This window comes from Alosa alosa, chromosome 18, assembly GCF_017589495.1.
Source record: "Alosa alosa isolate M-15738 ecotype Scorff River chromosome 18, AALO_Geno_1.1, whole genome shotgun sequence".
NCBI lineage: Eukaryota > Metazoa > Chordata > Actinopteri > Clupeiformes > Clupeidae > Alosa > Alosa alosa.
Genome location: NC_063206.1, coordinates 10,963,464 through 10,983,158, shown reverse-complemented (window position 1 = coordinate 10,983,158; position 19,695 = coordinate 10,963,464). Strand labels below are relative to the sequence as shown.

The following is a 19,695-nucleotide window of genomic DNA, read 5'->3' as shown; positions in this document are numbered from 1 at the left end:
GGAACTTTTATAATGATTTATTATCGTAAGCTTTTCAGATAATTACATCTAAAAGATTCATTCACACTACATAATCATTATGAATATCCTTACATCAATGTTTTGAACTTGTGTTATGACAGACACTCCAAATGCAAAGCAAAGATGCTATTTAGAAATGTCTCCTCTCTAATTGCTATGATAAGGCGATCTTATTTAATGATCAGACAAGAGCATTCATTGAGAGACACTCTAGGTGACTAACATTGTTGACTACAGTCTTCTAAGCAGCCCCCATCTCCATTAATCTGCCCTACAAGAGACAAGAATCCACTTCATAGACACACTGAGCCCTGGGAATGCATGCTAGTCTTCAAAATTGGATTGAGGAGTCGCTAGACACAAGAATATGGGTGTGTTTGCCTCCACAGGGGAACAAGCTAGAGGCTTCCTAACAAAAACACCCACATACATCTTTTTAATTAAAGGTGAGTCATGCGACCGGTGGCAAAGCACTCTACTCCAAAGCGCTCCACTAAAGCACAAACAAATAACCCAGAGCTTCTCATATATCACAGAGCCACTAAACACAGATAGTGTTTGTTTTATTACACCAAACAAGGGCTGCTCCCTGTGCCTGGAAGCTGGCACCTCAAAGCACCTAAAAGACCTCTAAAAAAGTCTTACTGAGAGTTTTCCCTTCTACCCGGAGATGTACTGTGAGGCTGTCATTGCCTTGCCAGGAGGGGGACAAAGAAAACAGCCAAATCCAAGAAATCAAGGTGTGGGAAAGGATAGGTTATACATCCTGCATAAGGAAGGAGTGACTATACACAAAAAAAGAACTTGCACAACTGATATGCACCTACCCCGACAAATAGTCAGTCACTTGTCATTTACGAGAACAATCTCTTGACAGAATGTAGCCGTGTCCATTGTGAGCTAAAAGTTTTAAACAATTGCAGTTGAAGTGGCAGGCTAGTAAACAATTTCACATCGGTAGATATGATAGTTCCACCATTCATAACGCAATCACTATCCCAGAAAACATTTCTAGGAAACAAAATGAAGCATCTTTAATGAAATGAAGCATGCAACTTGGGCTGAAAGAAATCGAGATAGGGATAAACATTGTGCAGTAGCCTATGTTGTCAGTGAATCACTCCTGACAAACGCAATACACCTGAACAGCCGAAACGATTTGATCTAAGGATAGTGATGCGGCTAGTTCAAGCAGTACACCAACATCTACGTCTACGACATAACAATCAGGCTGGACATTGCTGATGCTCCGCATTTACGTATAATTGCCTGTGTTTTATGTGCCATTAGGCGATCATTTGAAGCATGATTGAAATCATAAACATGCGAGTGGAATCCTGTGATTAGTTTCCCAATCACTGAGCTTTGGATGATTTCTTCACTGTACATTTTGAAAACCACGGCTCGGTAGCGACAGTGTTTTTCACTTAAATGCACAAGTGTTACCTTTTAAACGTTTTTTTATTAAAAAAAACTGCAAAAACACGCAGATACGCAACTGAAAATAAACGTCATTACCTTTGAGCCGAATCTCTGGAGTGATGGAATCTGTGAGAGTCATCGGTCCAGCTTTAGTTCACTCTCTGATGAAGCGTGGATCTCACTTTCAAGCACGGTGTCAATACCCCAGTCTCTCAGTCTCACTGTTCTCGCCGGCCGCATCAGCACCACTCACACTCATCTCTTATTCATCTGGGGGCAGGGCGAAGAGAAACGGCAGTTATTTCTTCTGTATCAAGAAAAGGGTAGTTTCTCCCTCTCCCTCGAACACCGCCTCTGTGCGCATAACGACGCTCGAGTGTGATACGCGCTAGAGGCGCGCGATGTCCCATGCTCTCGTAATAGGAGGAGTTGCGTCAGGTGACCAGGTAAAGCCACGGCACCTCCAACCGAGATTCATCCGGCGTAACGCGCGGATTGGCGGTGGAGTGAAAACCGTGAAATTGTCTAGGCTGATGTTGAACGTGGCATGCTTTGCTTGTTTAATTTCATACTGAATTTAGCTGCCTGTGAGTAAACTAATTTGTCATTTCAATTAAATCACATTTTGCTCAGCAATCCAATGTCTCCGAATCCAGTGTCTCCGCATTATTTTGTCGCTTCATTAATAACTTGAATTATCCAGATAATTCGCACGCGCGCGTGTGTGTGTGTGTGTGTGCGCATGCATGCATATATGCGTGCGTGCGTGAAGGGGGGGTACATATTATGATGTTAACATTAGCTTACACAAGCTTACACAGTAAATGGGTTAATTCACTATAAGTTGAGAGCTAATCATTTATCATCTGGCTATGAGGCTGAATCCAATTGACTGTAAGATCATACTTTTCAGGCAGGATCAATACAAAGCATCCACTGACCATCAGCAGAACATAAACAATAGTGTCTGCAAGCAATTCATGATTTATGGTGTAACAAATCAATTGCTTAATCAATTAATTCATGTCTGCAGCAGATACACTCTACTTATTCCATCAGCAAAATGCCTGTCAAACTCTCCCTCAATCTGTGTCATAACACTTGGCCAGCCACTTGCATAAACACTCAGAGAAGAAACCCAGAGGAGGGCAACTGGGGGTCAACATCCATATTTTAACAGAGGAAAAGTCGTCATAGAAAGAAGCAGTCACCAAGACGGACGCAGTTAAAAATGCATGCTGTTTGTATGGGTAAAATGGTGGCATACTCGATGAGAGCAAGTGAACTGAGTATCTTGGCACATGTGGAGCAATTTATGCACTTGGTCTCCATAAACAGGTGAGCACTGAGTGGAATAACATGGTCTATTGATTCAGTAACAATGGCAACTGTTAGGGTTTGGTGTGAATTTATGCTCAGTGACATTTGTAATTCACGAGCTGTATTGATGAAGTACTTTCATAACTACTATCAACTTATCGATCATGATGATGGCTTTGATTTGTGTTCAGTGTGATGATGCGACATCAAAGGCGCCAACTCCCTTCACTGCTTCTGGTGATCTATGATAGTAAAAGCCATTAATTTTGCCCTTCACCACAACAATCTGCACCGAGCTGCCAGAGCTGCAGAGCACGAGTGTGAGTGTGAGCAGCACTGTGGGGAGAGTTGGTGAAAACAGCTGTTGTTTCCCTCCGTCGCCCCTTCTCCCTCAGGCTGTTGTCGAGAATCGGCAGAACGAATGCCGAACGAATTGGGATGGCCGCAGCGCGCTTTTTGAGCCGGGTCTGATAAAGTCCGTCCGCTCAGATCTCGGGGCTCCTGGCTGAGGAGACCGCAGGAGCTCTGGCCTGTCCACAGGCACAGAACTCCAGTGCCACTACTGATGAATTTTTTATTGGCCAGACAAAGTCAGACAGATTTTCATAAACCTGGCAGGGCCCACATCCAACCGTATTAATAGCTTTATATCGAAACGTAGAGCAGAGATGGGAAGGAGGAAAATGCCACGGATAAGATATTCCCTTTTGATAAAGGTATCATGTTTGGATCTGATGTTTCCTTGTTCAGGTTCTCATCCCTCACACGATATTGTAGACATTAGGCCTTGTCTTGCCTGACAAGATAATACAAATGTGACATTGCCACTCTCCTTAAATGTCAACAGGAATGGGCCTTCATCCAATGATAGTAGACCATCCCATGGGGTGGATTTGATGTCATGGTCTGGAGGTTGTAAGGGTAAAATGTCCAAGCCCTGCAGTTAAACTTTATTTCTGATTTCAGTTGTTCCTCTCCTGTAAAGCATACAATCCTGTGGTGAGCTGACCAAGAACAGAGATAGATAAAGATATCTGGTTGAATGACAGGGACTTGCATCCCATATACACCACACAGTACTACCAGCCATGTATTGACATGTAAGGCTGCAAAGGCAGAGAGTCTTACACTCTGAAACAGACAAAAATATGGACAGTATGCTAATAAAGCAGGCCTAGACTAAGGTACATGACAGACCAAATAAAAACAAAACGATACAACCCCCAAAGCATTGTGGAGGCAACTATTCAGTCTCATCATCCACATCAACACACAGAACACTGCAACATCCCAGCACACTAGCCTACTGGTTTACTAGTCAAGTTTAAAATCACTAGTTGGTGCAGTAGGCAGGCACTAGTTGTGGACAAAATTGCTAAAGGCGAAATGGGACATTCCTACGCGTAGAAGTGCTTCACCAAAAATGAGATCTGTTCCACAGTGACATGCAAGTTGTGTACAGCTGTGTTAAACTACATGAAGCATCCACTGCCAACAGCTAGCACAAGTTAGGCAAATTAGGACCAGCATTGTACCCGTTGCCACATAACACTGGGCCATTAGTTGGGTCATCTATAGCAGTTCCGTGTTTGTGGAGAGCGAAGGTTCGTTTCTCACTAGATTTGTCATCTATAAAGGTTAAAGAAAAAAATTAGCCGGGGTGCCCCTCACAAAAATGTGGGGAAATTTTGTGAGAGCCCTATATCCAAAATGGCTGCCATCAGCCAAGATGGAAATTAACTTTTTAATGGTTTTGCCCACAGTGCTGCATTACACATGGTTTCTGAGACTATTTGGGTCAAAAAATTAAAAAATGTAGATTTATTGATTTGACCTATTTCTGGCCTTCAAATTCAAGATAGCTGCCAATTTTTGGCTCTTTTAATGTCAATTTTTCAAAATCGTCATAGAGCTGTAATATTATTATTATCTGCTCAAACTAATTATTTATTTGAATTAACTAAAAAGACTCTCCATCTGAATCTGTTGAATCTCCACACTGACTCATTACATTACATTACATTACATTACATTACATTTGGCAGGCGCTTTTTTAGCCAAAGCGCCTTACAACATGGTAAACAGTTTAAAGCTTTAGAACAATTATCTCAACAATACTAGAACAATTTAAAAGAATGTAAAAAGGTAGAGCACAATAAGAAAAAGTGCATCAGTGAGTGCTGTTTTTACAGTATACAGTCAAGTTTCAGTTCTAGTCCAGTGGTAAGTGCTAGAATTAGCTAGTTGTAAGTAGTGCTATGAGAGGAGATATTCTCTGAAGAACTGGGTCTATAGGAGTTTTTTTTAAAGATGGAGAGGGATGTCCCTAACCTGACTCTCGCCAGATGAATTTCGTTCCACTTAGCTCCGCCTAGCTTCACTCACATCCATCTGGGACCTCTTCCGTTGAGAGTGATTTCTGCACCAGATTTTATGGTAGAGCCAATCAGGACGCAGGGCGGAATTTCATAGATGTGACATAGCGGATGTCCCTGCTCTAGTAGGAACTGGTTGTGCGTTCCACCAACAAGGAACAACAAATGAAAAAAGTTTGGATTGACCTGAGCGTACCGGTGACAGAGCTAGACGTCGTAAGTCTGAGGAGCTCAGCGGTCAGGAGGTAGCATGCCTATATGAGGGCATTCAAGTAGGTGGAAGCAGAACCGGAGACTAGTTTGTAGGCAAGCGTTAGAGACAAATTTGATGTGGGCGGCCATAGGTAGCCAGTGTAGCTGGATGAGCAGCGGGGTAACATGTGCCCTTTTGAGTTGTTTGTAGACCACATGCACCACCGCATTCTGGATCATCTGAAGGGGTTTCACTGTGCAGGCTGGGAGACCTGTCAGGAGGGTGTTACAGTAGTCGAATCGTGAGATGACTATTGCCTGTACCAGGAGTTGGGTAGCATCTTCAGTCAAGTAAGTCTTGATTTTCTGTATGTTGTAGAGTGCGAAACGGCTAGTTGGTTGTCGAGAACGACTCCTACATTTCTTGCAGCCCTGGTAGGTGTAACAGACAGGGAGTCAATTTTGATGTTGATGCCATGGTTTAGCTGGGAGGACCAGCAGTTCAGTCTTTGAGAGGTTTAGCTGGAGGTGGTTTGCCTTCATCCATGTAGATATGTCTGAGAGGCAATCCAAGATCCATGCTGAGGCCAAGGGGTCATCAGGTGGAAAGGACATATAGAGCTGTGTGTCATCTGCATAGCAGTGGTATGAGAAGTCATGCAAACGGATAATCTGTCCCAAAAAGGTGGTGTGGATAGCAAAGAGAAGAGGGCCCATCACTGAGCCCTAGGGGACCCCTGTGGTGAGATGGTGAGGTGCGGACAGCTGTCCAAGCCATGATACGTTAAACGAGCATCCTGTGAGGTAGGATTCAAACCAGGACAGAGCAGAACTGGAGATTCCCATGTTAGAGAGTATAGAGAGAAGGATGCGGTGATTAACAGTGTCAAAGGCAGCCGTTAAATCAAGCAGAATGAGTTCTGATGACAGAGCGGTTGCCTTGGCTTCCTTTAAGGCTTCTATTACAGACAGCAGAGCCATTTCGGTTGAGTGGCCCCTCTTAAACCCAGATTGATTTAGATCCAGAAGGTTGTTCTGTGAGAGGAATTCAGAGACCTGTTTGGAGACTACTCGTTCGATACCTTTGGATAGGAAAGGTAGGAGTAAAGCAGGGCGGTAGTTCTCAACTTGAGCAGGGTTGAGAGAAGTTTTCTTAAGTAACGGTGTTACCCGGGCCGTTTTGAATGCTGTTGGAAACGTGCAGAGGTTAGCGAAGCATTGATCACGTGTGACAGCTGGTGTGATAGTCGGGCTGATGGACTGAAGTAGGTTCATAGGTAGGGTCCAATGAGCATGTGGTTGGACGGCTACCTGTCAGGAATCTATCTCACTCTCTGAGAGATTCCTCTTACCATCACTGCTACAGTACTCTCATCTGAGCAGTCATGAGGTGTGACTCAGAGTCATCATCAGGCGGGAGACAGATTGTACTCTTATTCTTCAGTTTGTGCCATTTGGAAACTCTGGCCTGGCCTGCTGAATAAGTGTACAATCCATGTCCCATCTGATGATGACTCTTTGAATCTTCATATGGAAAGGACAAACTACCTTACATATTTCCAGCTCCATTAAAACCTGCAAGAGCATCCTCCTCCCATTGGTCACGGCTGGGATCTAGTGAACGGAAAGTGTTGACCAGTGCGTCACACCCCCTTGCCCCAGCAGCTCACACCTCATGAAAGCTCAGATGAGAGTAGCAGTGATGATGAGGAGTCAGTGTGGAGATTCAACAGATTCAGATGGAGAGTGTTTTTAGTTAATTCAATAAATAAATCATAATAAATAAATAATAAAAAAATCTGATGACCTATGTGTTGTAATTTTGCTGCCCATAACTGAACTCGGTTTGAGCAGAGCTTCCATTTGAGCCTAATATTACAACTCTATGACGATTTTGAAACATCAACATTTAAAGAGCCAAAAATTTTCCAGGCCATCTTGAATTTGAAGGTCAGAAATAGGTCAAATCAATAAATCTACATAATTTATTAATTTCTTGACCCAAATAGTCTCAGAAACCATGTGTTATGCAGCACTGTGGACAAAACCATTAAAAAGTTAATTTCCAGCATTGGCTTACGGCAGCCATTTTGGGCTTTCACAAAATTTCCCCACATTTTTGTGAGGGGCACCCTGGCTAATTTTTTATTTAACCTTTATAGATGACAAATCTAGGAACTGCTATAGATGACCCAAGTACATGGCGTTATTTAGCTGACTTCAAAATGAGCGCAGATACAGGAATCGAAAGCAAAATATAAAGAATCTGAGGGGTGAAAAATAATCGTGTGGCAATGAAACTTACCACAAGCGTAACAAGTATGACTGAGAGCACAGAAATCACGTTTACATTGGGCCGCTCACGGCTGTATTCTGCTCGCTCTCGCTTTGAAACTTCTCCTCGCTCTCAGTGTAGTTTATGGAATAGCCTAAGGCTCAACCAGACGATAATTTTGTCAACTAAATAACACCATAGGCCCTACGCTGCTATTATGAAAATCAGTAGACATGAAACCCCTACTATACATTACTGTAGAGGGTAGGTGTAGAGCTCTCACATTTATCCAATGCTCCCATTCCATAAATAAACAGCAAGCTTTACGATATGAAGCCAATTTAAAAAAGCCAACGCCAAACATACTCCTGATAGCTGTGGTGAACTTTCATCTTGGCCGCTCCCTCAATAATGGTTGGGATTTTTATGTTTATTTAATGGCTTACATTCAGAGTTCAAAGTGTGAACGAGAGCTGTGCTTGCAAACTTCCACTCGCTCACGCACCTCTCGCCAGCATGGAATAAGCAAGCACGCTATTTTCTTCCAACCCATCAGTTTAGCTGTCAGCACCACACAGAGAGCAATTGTAATTACACCCTATTTGCTGTACTCGCTACAGGCTAAGCAGCTTTGCGCTGGCCTCTTCCTCCTACAAGTCCAAATAAGCAGTTGTGTCTGTTGAAGGAAATTACACTTTTCAAATGATATCCTGTGAAAATTAGCAGCTCTCTGTACAGGTTAGCTTTGAAGTGTGAGGATGCATCATGAGCAACAAAGACTTGAAATACTTGATAGCCTCTGATGTTACTACCTTACAGATTAATTTATGCTTCCGTGTGTGCGTGTGTGTGTGTGTGTGTGTGTGTGTACGTCAGAGAGAGCGAGAGAGAAGGAAAAAGGCAGACATCGCCTTTGAGAACCGTATTTCTCCCCAAGTTCAGTGCAAGGAGGTTCACTTCTGAATAATGGGTCAGTTGTCATGACAACACAAGGGCCATCCCATCAATGTCTGATGCAGTGCTCATTTCATTTTTTTGTGTGAAGTAGAGGGAGTTCAAGAGGTGTGACCCTCTCTCACACTGTCATCCTGTCTACACGCTCATCTCTCCCCTGACTCAAACCCCTCGACTCTTCTGGTGAACAATGCACAATCACTGCCAAAAGGTGACAGTGTTCCTGGACAGGAAGCTGGATTCCTTTTTGCCCTACCATCAGAGAGCACACTTTTAGCAGAGCTTCCAAAAGTGGACCAAAGTTCAGAGTATGACGGTGTTTTATCCTAATGACAAAGCAAGTTCTCCCCAAGAGAGTAGCATTTGGCTGGTTGTTTATCCTCAACCTTGCACATTTATCTAATTGTGTTAGTGATAAAATGACTATATAGTGTATATATATTTTTAATAATGACTTTTCTTTGTTTGTTGCATCTGTAAAGCTTTCAGTTGATGATAGCAGCAAACACATATTAGTCATATATTAGTTGGAAACCATTTGAGGAAAAGATATGTACACTTATGTGCAATTTAGAGGGGATAAAAAAAAACATGACATTAGAATCATAGTTTAGTCATCTTATTATGCAGGATGGTGCATGATGCGTGTAATTGTGTTTTTTTCTTTCCACTTATGTGCCACTGAGAATGAACCCATCTGCTGTGTTTCAAGCACTAGCAACCATTTGTGAATCTTGCATCCACTGTTTCACTCATCCACCACAAGCTACAAACGTATATCCCTCTCTCACTTTACCTACCTCTCTCTCTCTGTCTCTCTCACTCTACCGCTCTCTTTCTCACTAATTCAACAGATGCAATCATGGCCAGTTATCGTTAAAATTTTAGAGAAAAAAAAGAAAACTCTTTGTTGCAGAGATACGTGTGCTCCTTAAAATATTGAAGATTACACAGCCAGCAAAACCAGCCGTATCAGTGCCTTCTTTATTAAAAAAGATCTCACCACTCCGGATGTTTAGTGCTTCCAGAGAAGAGAATAGACAGGATAGTGGGTCTTTTTTCTAGACTCATGGAGCTGAAATGAGGGTCATTTTGTACAGTAATGGCATCCCTTCTCTCCAGGGACTCATTTATGAGCTGCTCTTGCGTGGTCTAGCCCAGAAGAATCGACCTCTCGATGGGCAGAGAGAGGGTAATCTTCCCCTTGTACGGTTGCCCCGGTGAATAGGCTCAATCTGAGGCCCCAGAGGCGGAATGTTGAACAGCCAATTGTGACACTGGGTGCACAAGCTGGGCTCGGAACTTCATGTCTATTCTCATTCCAATTTATATTCTCCATATTTTCAATGCACACAATAATAATGTGATTTTTTTTCCCCCCAAAGCTAAGGTAACTGTGCTTTGAGCAATTACTGTGACAAAACTTCTTGTAAGATTAAAACCCATGGGGTTTTCAAACTAAATGCGCCCCTAGCTGGAAGCTAAAAGCTGGTGATTTTCCAAGTAAGGCGTCCATTCTTATCTGCACTGGGAAATGCTCAGGCTTGTGAAGTTCTTTGCTCACAACTGAAGGAATATTCCCTCATTGCTTTTATTGCATTACATATAACTGCATTACGTTTTCATATAAAGTTAAAAGTTAAAGTTAACGGATATTTAGCAGACGCTGCAGGTTCAGGAACTGAACCCAGGTCGACCAATTGTCAGTTGGTGACATTACTGCTGCTCCACGACGCACGCAACACTACATCCCATAATATATGAGCCTATCCTTAGAGGTCTCCAACAGGAATGCTATACAGATCCCAAACTTGGCATCGCTTGACTTAGAAGTATTGGCATCCACTTTATCATACTTTAAAAAAATATATATTTTTGGGCTTTTCTAGCGTTTTGATAGGACAGTGGAGAATAGATGAGAAATGAGTTGGACAGAAATGGAGAGTGGGATCGAGAAATGACCAGGCCAGATTTGATGTGTATTCTGGATACCCCCATGCACACACATCCAAACAAACGCACATATATTGCACACACACACACACACACACACACAGGATTGACTTCTGATCTGAACAGATAATCCATACAAATAAGATGTAGGCAAAATCCAAGTGCTCCCCCCACCTCCTTAAGCTACCTTAGCACGGGTGACACTTTAGCCACACTTTCTTACCAGACCCACTAGCTATTACTGTTAGGGAAACTAGGTCATTATGGAGGATTTGGAATTCTGAGCTAATCCCCTTAAAATATGTTAAAGAGACAAACTTGGAGGAGCACAGCAAAACAGAATGCAAGCCAAATATGTAAATATGTGTAAATGCATGTTAGTTTAGATGACTTTTTAGGGATCGTGCACACACCTACCGTACAAATTACCAGGTATTTCTTCATCCTGTGTGGTATTTTGCTGTACAAAAAAGCTGCATACAAATAACTCAATGATGGAATATTTGTTCAACCCTGAGCAAATGGACATAAGTGGGTGTAACGGCAGCTTTTAAATCTAGTTAATTAACACTTAATTTCTTCTCTGCTTGACTTCATTTCCACCTAATTGGCAATTAAACCATGCACCTGTTTTCTAAGTTGTAGAAAGAAAACTAATTAATTGTGACCTCCCAACCAATCTTGGCATCTTTGCTTAATAGGGTGTTCATGCCACATCGGATATTCGGAAATTCTGACCTCTGATAGAGGAAAAATGACTTGAACACATAGTCGGGCCGGATTTTTTGCTCGGAGACTCGTGTGGAAGTCTTGTGCCCCAAGGTATCCGACTTGACATCACTTCACTTGACATCATATTCTCCAACCACGGCGGCCTCCCTTGCAACAACACAAGAGGCGAATTTCACTCTCATTACAAATAGGCAAGGTCATTTATCACTAAATTAACACTACAAGTAGATACACTCACCTGAGACATTTCTGCTTGCTAAACCATAGTAAGCAGTTTTAATAACTTATTTATGCATTTCCTGTATTTGTTTTTCGAGCTGATCTTCTGAACACTCTTTTTCTCCGAGGTCAGGATTTTTAAAGTCGCGTCCTCCGAGCTTATGAACGGCATGAAGGCGCTATAAGCACACCATACTTCTACCTGAAGCAATATCAAAGAGTGTCACAACTCTCTCTTTCTATGGCTCTGGCTTTGTCATGTAGTACTGCAAACAAGCATACACACATACTGTATAGACCCTTTCAACAATAAAAACAAAAAAAATGCTTGAACATTCTATTTGGGCCCCAATCTACTTCCTCTGCATTAAGATAACATATGGAATGTTAAAAAGGAAGTCTTGTGGGGCCAACTATGATGCTGATAATGGAACTCTCTTGAAAGGGTCTATATTCAAATTGAAAGGGGAGGGGGGTGTTTAAACCTTAGGGGGTCTATAGATTCATACAATGATTAATACGAAATCATTGAATTATGACTATGAATATTGCTCAATGATATCCAATTATGTCTACACAGTTGACACACTGACAGGAAGATATTTGTCAATGGATGACCATGCTGTTCCAAACCACAGAGATCCAGGGAATGTTTCAGGAGACTGAGACAAGAAGGGACAAATCTATTTGTTTTTTTAACATTTAGATGTGCGCACCTTTTTCTACATTACAAATATATTTGTTGTCTAAGACATGGAGAGGATCAAAGACAGAGGCATTTGACCTCTGAATCAAATGTTTATGAACCCAAGTTCCTCCTCAGTTATATCTATCTGATACACACACACACACACACACACACACACATATATAAATATACTATGTATAAATATAAATGTACACACACCTTGCTTCCACAAACATACACAGACACAGAGAGAGATAGATAGAGAGAATGAGAGAGAGAGAGAGAGAGAGAGAGAGAGAGAGAGAGAGCAAACACATCTACCCACCACACCACACAAACATCATTTTCAGATGACTGGCCGCTGACACAGGGCTTTGCATGGTCGGGAGCGCGGAGCCTTTTATGTTCCCGGCGAGTGGTGGGACACAGGGGAAAAAAAGAGCCGAGAGACAGTGCAGTGCGCTGGACACCCTGCGGCATCTCCCCTTGCGAGCGAATGCAATTACAGCCGATCCCCCTCTCACGGCCAACCAAGCCAGCTGCTGGGCAACGCGGCGGGGCTAAAGCCCCCCTGTCTAGCCCCTCCGACGCAGGTGGTCAGGAGCTGTGATGGACGCGGAGGCTACTTTCTCAGGCGAGAGCAGGGGAATGTACAAGCAGAGCAGGGGAGCAATGGAGGGACAGAGGGACTGTATTAATGAGGGGAGAAGAGAGGATGACGCTGGGCTCTCCTTTGTTATATAGTCAAATAGTCAAACGTATGTGTTACAACGCATATTGAGGTGTCAGTTGTAAAGAAAGTGTGTGTGTGTGTGTGTGTGTGTTTCACATGCATTGCTCAGATCATATACATCATTCAGATGTAAAGAAAGTGTGTGTTTCAGACTTCATACTTCGCCCAGGTGTAAATAAAGTGTATGTGTGTGTACGTATATATGTGTGGGTGTGTGTGTGGCTATGATTTGTATATAGACATAAAAAATGTCCAGCAAGCACGCACATCCAAACAGTCTGAACTGGGTGCTGGGCCAAAACAAATGTAGTGACTGTAAAGAAAAGTTTGCACACCAATCACTCCCAAGCAAATGTATTTTTTAATCCGTTAATTTTTTGAGCCCTTCCTCATACATTTTAGACACAGCCTTTTATGATAAAATGACTAAATATCGACACATTCTTGCAAAGATCAGTGACTTTGGTTATGTAAGTTGGTTGTATTGATATTTGGTAGCCTGGGGCATGTTCACAAATTAACTGTCAGTGGGCTACAATTGGCAGGGCTATCTAAGAAAATATCCAAACAGCTGGCAAAATTCTGCTCTGTATCAGCTGTGATAAGCAGCCTTACTCTGTGGCGTAGGCGATGTTTTCTGAGTGTCAAAACTGTGCTTTATCTCTGAAAATATTGGAATCCTTGAATCCTTTCTGTATCAGACATGTGATTTGTGGATTGAATTCAAGTGTTTCAGACCGTATGCATTTTCTGGCCACAATAGACAGCACATTGATCCATCATCATTTCAATGGCAAAGTGCATTGATTTTCCTATGTTGTTTCATTGGCGTACTGTAATTAGCCTGTGTCTTTCTCATCATGCATATGGGTAAGGTGAAGGGGAGGGACAGTGGCGCTCGGGGGGCAGTGAGGGGTTAGGTCCAAGTACCAACTCGTTAGGTGCCTTGCTCAAGGGCACTTCAGCCGTGCCTACTGGTCGGGGTTTGAACCGGCAACCCTCCGGTTACAAGTCCGAAGCGCTAACCAGTAGGCCACGGCTGCCCCAAAAGTGTTTGCGCTAAACATTGGCAAATTACACATAAGCACAATGCTGCAATCTGCCATCAAACACACACTCTAAAAAAAACACCTTGGTGAATTGGTAATGACTGCATTGCAAATTGCTCCCGGTATGCTAAATTATTCTTGCAGACAAATTGTTATCTTGTCAGTGCTGGGGGTTGTCCAGACAGCCTTTGATCACCTACGCAATCTTAATCGCTCTGGCAAAGCCACCAAACTGATATGTTCCCAATGAAAACAAAAGATTTGCGCATCCCATTTTCATGCTTTGGCCCGAAACCATCTCCCAAATTCTTTTTCCCCCTCCCCTCCGTAACTCTCCTCCCTTTTTGTTTCACGCAGAAAGATTTTTTGATGTTTTCCATAACCTAAGGCGCTACAAAAAAAGTACAGAGTGCAACAACTTTTCTGTTCACTGTTTAGTGTGTTTTCTCTTCTTCCCCCTCTCCGCCTTCCCTCTAATTTCTGTAAAAAAAAGCCTCTTTTTTTCTAAGCTGCGCGGCACTTCTCCATTTGATATGCAAAGGGCTGAGCCTGGGAGAGTCGAGGCGGCTCTCTGTGTAACCAACCCCGGGAGTTCAGGTGGAGAGATGGAGATCAAAATGTCACTCCTCAATTATTGAAACGGAATGGGAGGCCTGCCAAAAACAGGACAGGGTGGGGGGGTGAAATGAGCCCTCAGCTCTTGTGTGAATTACCATCAAAAGACTTCACTGGAGCAGGGTCCTTGATGGTGGGGACTGATTGCCACTTCAGCAATCCCAATCCCACAGCACCCAACCACATCGCCACCTTCCCCGTCACCATCTCCCTTGTTGACTGAAGGGGCTAAAGGAAAGGTGAGCAGACTTGGGGGCAAGAGATTTGCTTCTGATAGTGAAGCCATCAAATGATTATGGCACAGAGGAGGGGAGTTTAAGAGTTATGAAACGGGCACTCAGTTGTTGAGAGGACGGAGATGTTGCAGGGTTCACCATTTTATTTTTAACACTGTGCCAGGTTGGCAAATAAACAGTTTATTTGATCTCTCTCTGTCGAGTTTAAGGCATACATATGTCTAGACCAACAGCAGGTAGGTCTAATATCCGCCTACAACGTTCTCAGCGCAGTTTTCTCTGATTGTTGATTCGCTGACTAGGCTATTTTAATCCGGTCCGCGACACCTTCACGGAACACGCTGCTATTTAGACATGAGGCAGACCGACACAAAGTGTGGCCGCCCATTCTTCTCTAGGAACTACTCGCGAAGTAGCCTCACAGACATCACATGAAATAACTTTTTCTTATCTTTTATAAGGTGCTATAGCCGCTATTTGCTGCGATAAACGGTTTGCGAGAAAATTAACTTTCAAGAAATAACCATATTAGGCTACTATAGCTCTGCGCTCATTTCAATTCATATAGGTGGAATATCTCACAAACTTTTCGTTCCACACATGACAAACCGTAGCCTAAACCAGAATAAACAGCAGACCTTACCGAACACAAAGGTGTAATGCAATCCCTTGTCCAATAAGCCGTTCCAGAGTAATCCGGTTTTGAAATTGTAGCAAATTTCTATATGGTCTCCAATTTTGGGCTTTAAGTGTCTTAAAACTGAGCTGTGCTTAAATACCTACATATGTGTAAATATTAAAATCAGAGGATATACAGCTCATGGCTAAGAGTTTGTGATGTAGCCATAATGATTTGTTTTCACAAAATGCTAAGCATGCATGTATTTAAGTGTCTTAAAAAAGTGTGCTTATATTGGTCAATGCATAATTTCATAACAGGTCAAATAGAAAATAAATGTTAAATATAGCCTAGACATAATATTAAAATCACATGATGTAGGATAGTGTAGAGTTAGATAAAGTTGGATGGCTCCAGAACTCACACCAGTGGATTGGGTCTTAAAGGAGCCACACCACTTTTATGAAACTATAGTTGTTCTGTTGACCTTTAGATTTGTTGCTACTGGGCATGAAGGGCAGGCCAATTATGAGTTCTGTCCAACATTGATGGTAGGTTTAGAAAAAAAGTCAGCACATTTTAATCATATCACAATAATACCAATAACCGTGATCATTTTGGTCATGATTTTTCATCAAATGTTCATACTGTATCTCTAGTGGCTGGTAGACTTTGGAATCCACCAGCCACAATGGTAGGTGGAAAAAAATATTTTAGGCTATTTCCATCCCTGATACATACGTACACTCATACACACATTCATAAGTCTCAATCTGTCCATTTCTTCTCGTCAGAAGTCATCATTTAAGGGGTTATTTTTCTATTTTTTCTACTTAGCTACTAACTTTTTCAGGTGGGCAGGGGGGCCCTTCATGTCTGTGCCCAGGGGCCCAGTGGCTCATAATCCTTGTTTTCAAGTGCAATCAATAATTTAATTGTACATTTTGAAGAAACTTTTTTTTTAAATAAATCAGGGATTATACTGTACATAGCAAAAAAGTCAGGGGACAGACATTTTTAAAATTAGGTTTAGGGAAAAATTTAACGCACACGCACTATGACTTCACAAAATCTCACTCCAGCCAAACACCCAAAGTTGCCAACCCTGATATAGCATTCTCTGCAAATTAACTATTGGGAATATTTGAAGTCCTGGGGAAAATCCAGTAAATTATGTAATTATATAAATTTTATTATATTAGAAAATAATCCTTCACAATCTACACTAAAGTAAGACTAATGAGAACTCAGGCATAAGAAAACATCTCCCGAGACACTTTTAAATCTAATTCATACATAAACCCCCCAAACTCTGGCAGCTTTGTTGACAACAGAATGAGGGGGCAGAGGGAGATGTTTTTTATACAGGATGCCTGCAACTACACACACTGCGCAGATCTTCCTAAATAATCCTCAGTTTTCTATTCTAAAATAATGTTTTTTTGAATCTCCAAGTATGCAGCTAGCTTTTAACTTACATTTCTTCTTTCATCTCCATCCAACCATGAGAGGTAATGGTGTATGCAGAGTGTGTGATAGTCCCTGATGAATTAAGCAAATCGTATCTCTCAAGCATAGAAAATCTTCAGAGTTGTGATTTATCCCCATGAACAGAGAAATTACAGCAGTGCCCTGAGAAAAGCCTGAGCTCTTTTTTCATGGCGCACCTACAGGCCATATAAAGGGATGCATCTTCGCTGTTAGGCTGCTTTGAATTATTCAAATGCCATTATATGACATCTGTTGGCTGGAATTAACTTCAGGAGCCCACAGGTTTCGCCTGCACATATTTCTTTTTTCTGACTGGATCCAGGCACCAAGGGACTGTTTGGCATGGAGGCTTGAGAGATAGCTGTGACATGCGCCACCAGAGACTACGCCTGCCTCACCGCACAATGTTGCAATTAGACAAGGAGCCTGCCAGCTTGATAAAAGAGAGTTCCTTCCTGTCACCAATTATAGGGAGCAATCAAACTTCAGAGTGCCGCGGAAAAGAGACCCCAGTGCACCTCAGAGGAGTCTCAACTCTGCTAATATGTCTTCATTGTGAAAATCCAGCAAGAGCATGAGATGAGGGGTTTTTTAGCGCTTAAAGTGTGGGGAAACAGAAGACAGGTCATTGTGTCCAGCCTTGGCCAAACCCTCTGAAGGAAATGTCAAAGGAGAGTTGCTGCTCTATCCCAAGCATCCAGATGTTGGTTGAGTGTTCCATCAAACTGTCAGACCACCACATGAATATATACAAATACGTATTCAAATACGTGTTCAAATCCTCAGCTGTCAACGGCACACACGTACACGTACACACACACACACACACACACACACAATTATTCAGACAAACACTGCACACGCACAAAGGCACTTTGATTCTGGCAAACAGGTGCTGGCTTTGGAGAGCAATAGGAATGGTGAGCCAGCCCTTTGGTTATTTGAAATCCACCTGCACATTGTGTATCTGAGTGTGTGTGTGTGTGTGTGTGTGTGTGTGTGTGTGTGGTGGTGATGTTGGTGGGGGGAGGGGAGGGATTTGAACTTTCCCTGACACGGAGGTGTGAATGCATTTGCTGCAAAGCTTGAATAATTTGTGAAGTTGGCACGGCAGCCAGGGTAAGTGCTCCAGCCAATCCTCAAATAGATGCCTTTTTCGAGGGGGGGCAAACACACCGGCCGTGTCAGCTCAACTCAGATTAGCGCTAACAATACAGTGCAAGCCAGACAAAGACAGAGTGGTTTACCTGATGAAGACCTGAAGGTCAAAACGTCACAGAAACAAAGATGGAGACTATTTTTTTGTCTGTTGGTCCACACCACAGGGCCACAGGCCTGACTTGTTCCTGCTCTTTGTCACACCTTTTCTCTGAGGGACTGGTGTGATAGCAACCATGCTAAAGACAAATCCACTGATTTCCTGCTGGCACAAACTGGGGCATTTGTTCCCTCTCCTCCTAATAGCATGGGGGTTGCCAAGGCATAACTATCATTGGCATTGTTTTGGTGCAAAGCATCCCCAAGGTTCTGAGTCACCCAATCATTAATTCTATGCACAGTCTTGGTTTTCACAATATAAACAGTTTCCAATCAACTCAGTACTGACCAAAAGGCTTATGTTTGCAGCTAGACATGTAAAAAAATGCTTAAGAGGACAGTCAGCCTTTTGTGTTCAGCCAACAATTGTGGACATTTGAGACCGTTGGAACAAGAGAGCACTTCATTTCTATGTGCAGCTACGGGCTTCAACCTCCATCCATAGGGAATATTCACAGTTCAATTTACACTTCTTCACTAACAAGATAATGAGGGTCTCTTTTATATCCATTTGCACTCTTTACTCTGTATGATCGCACCTCTGCTTCATGAAAGCAAATGATTTATCCAGAGTGGGTCCATCAGAGCGTTGGATGACGAAGTGGGAGACGCGGAGACAGGGGCGACACCAGAAGGCATCGCCCACCTGTTTGCCAGCCCACCGACACCTCCCCCTAACACACACACACACACACACACACACACACACACACAAAACACACACTTTCTCTTTCATGCACGCACCCCCGCAAGCTACCAGACTCGCCGCCGACATGAGCACGCCACTACTGCCATGGACACTCGGCAATAAATCCCCAAATGCATCACCCACCACCGGAGCCCCTCACCAACTTTAGAGGAATGGCTTCTTTCACACCCCATTTGCCGAACGACAAACATTAATCACGTCAAGATAAATCTGCTGCTCACACGCGGGCCTGTTTCCAAGTTCATCCTGCACTCCTGCTGGAGCACTTGCATGCACACACACACACACACAAACACACACTTCCTACGCTCCTACCTTCTGCCAGAGGAATATAAAGAAGTAAGCACTCAGGAGAGGAGAGCCCGCGTCCGCTTTTAAGTGGACAATTGTCGTCGAGTTGTCGTCTAAGGTTATGTTGGCACCTGCTTCTGTGTCTCGGCTCTATTTAGAGCTTGGCTGCAATTTGCCATCTGAATAGAGGTGATGGGTAAAAAGGCGAGGCGGCGGCGCTCCTCACACACACAGATGTTCCCATTCTCCATCAGCACAGTGTTTATCTCATTCCTCAGTGTCTGCAATGCCACTGCCTGGCCAAGGACCAAAGGTGTGTGAGAGAGAGAGAGAATGAAAATGAAGAGGAGCTTTTTTTCATCAGCTTTTTTTTTTTTAACCTACGTAATCGGATACTTTCCAGATAAGCTCCTCTGTGTGAATCTGAATGGCCTATCCATAGGGCCAATCTCAATTCTCTATTTTACCCCTTCCCCCTTCCCCT

At 42.9% G+C, this 19,695-nt stretch overlaps 1 protein-coding gene across 4 annotated transcripts in view; it reads right to left on the bottom strand.

Annotated features, from left to right (window-relative positions):
• The window catches only part of hs3st1l1 (heparan sulfate (glucosamine) 3-O-sulfotransferase 1-like1), a 45,129-nt gene extending 25,772 nt beyond the window's left edge, over positions 1-19,357 (bottom strand). The window contains exons 1-2 of one of the 4 annotated variants that reach the window (XM_048268959.1): positions 10,930-11,018; positions 1,540-1,713 (exon numbers count right to left, since the gene is read on the bottom strand). The gene's annotated coding sequence lies outside the window, so the exon portion shown is untranslated. Of the gene's footprint in view, positions 1-1,539; positions 1,998-10,929; positions 11,019-19,235 lie in introns of those variants that run through there. The other 3 variants (XM_048268961.1, XM_048268962.1, XM_048268960.1) reach the window with 3 other exon arrangements.
• Between the last annotated feature and the right edge of the window lie 338 nt (positions 19,358-19,695).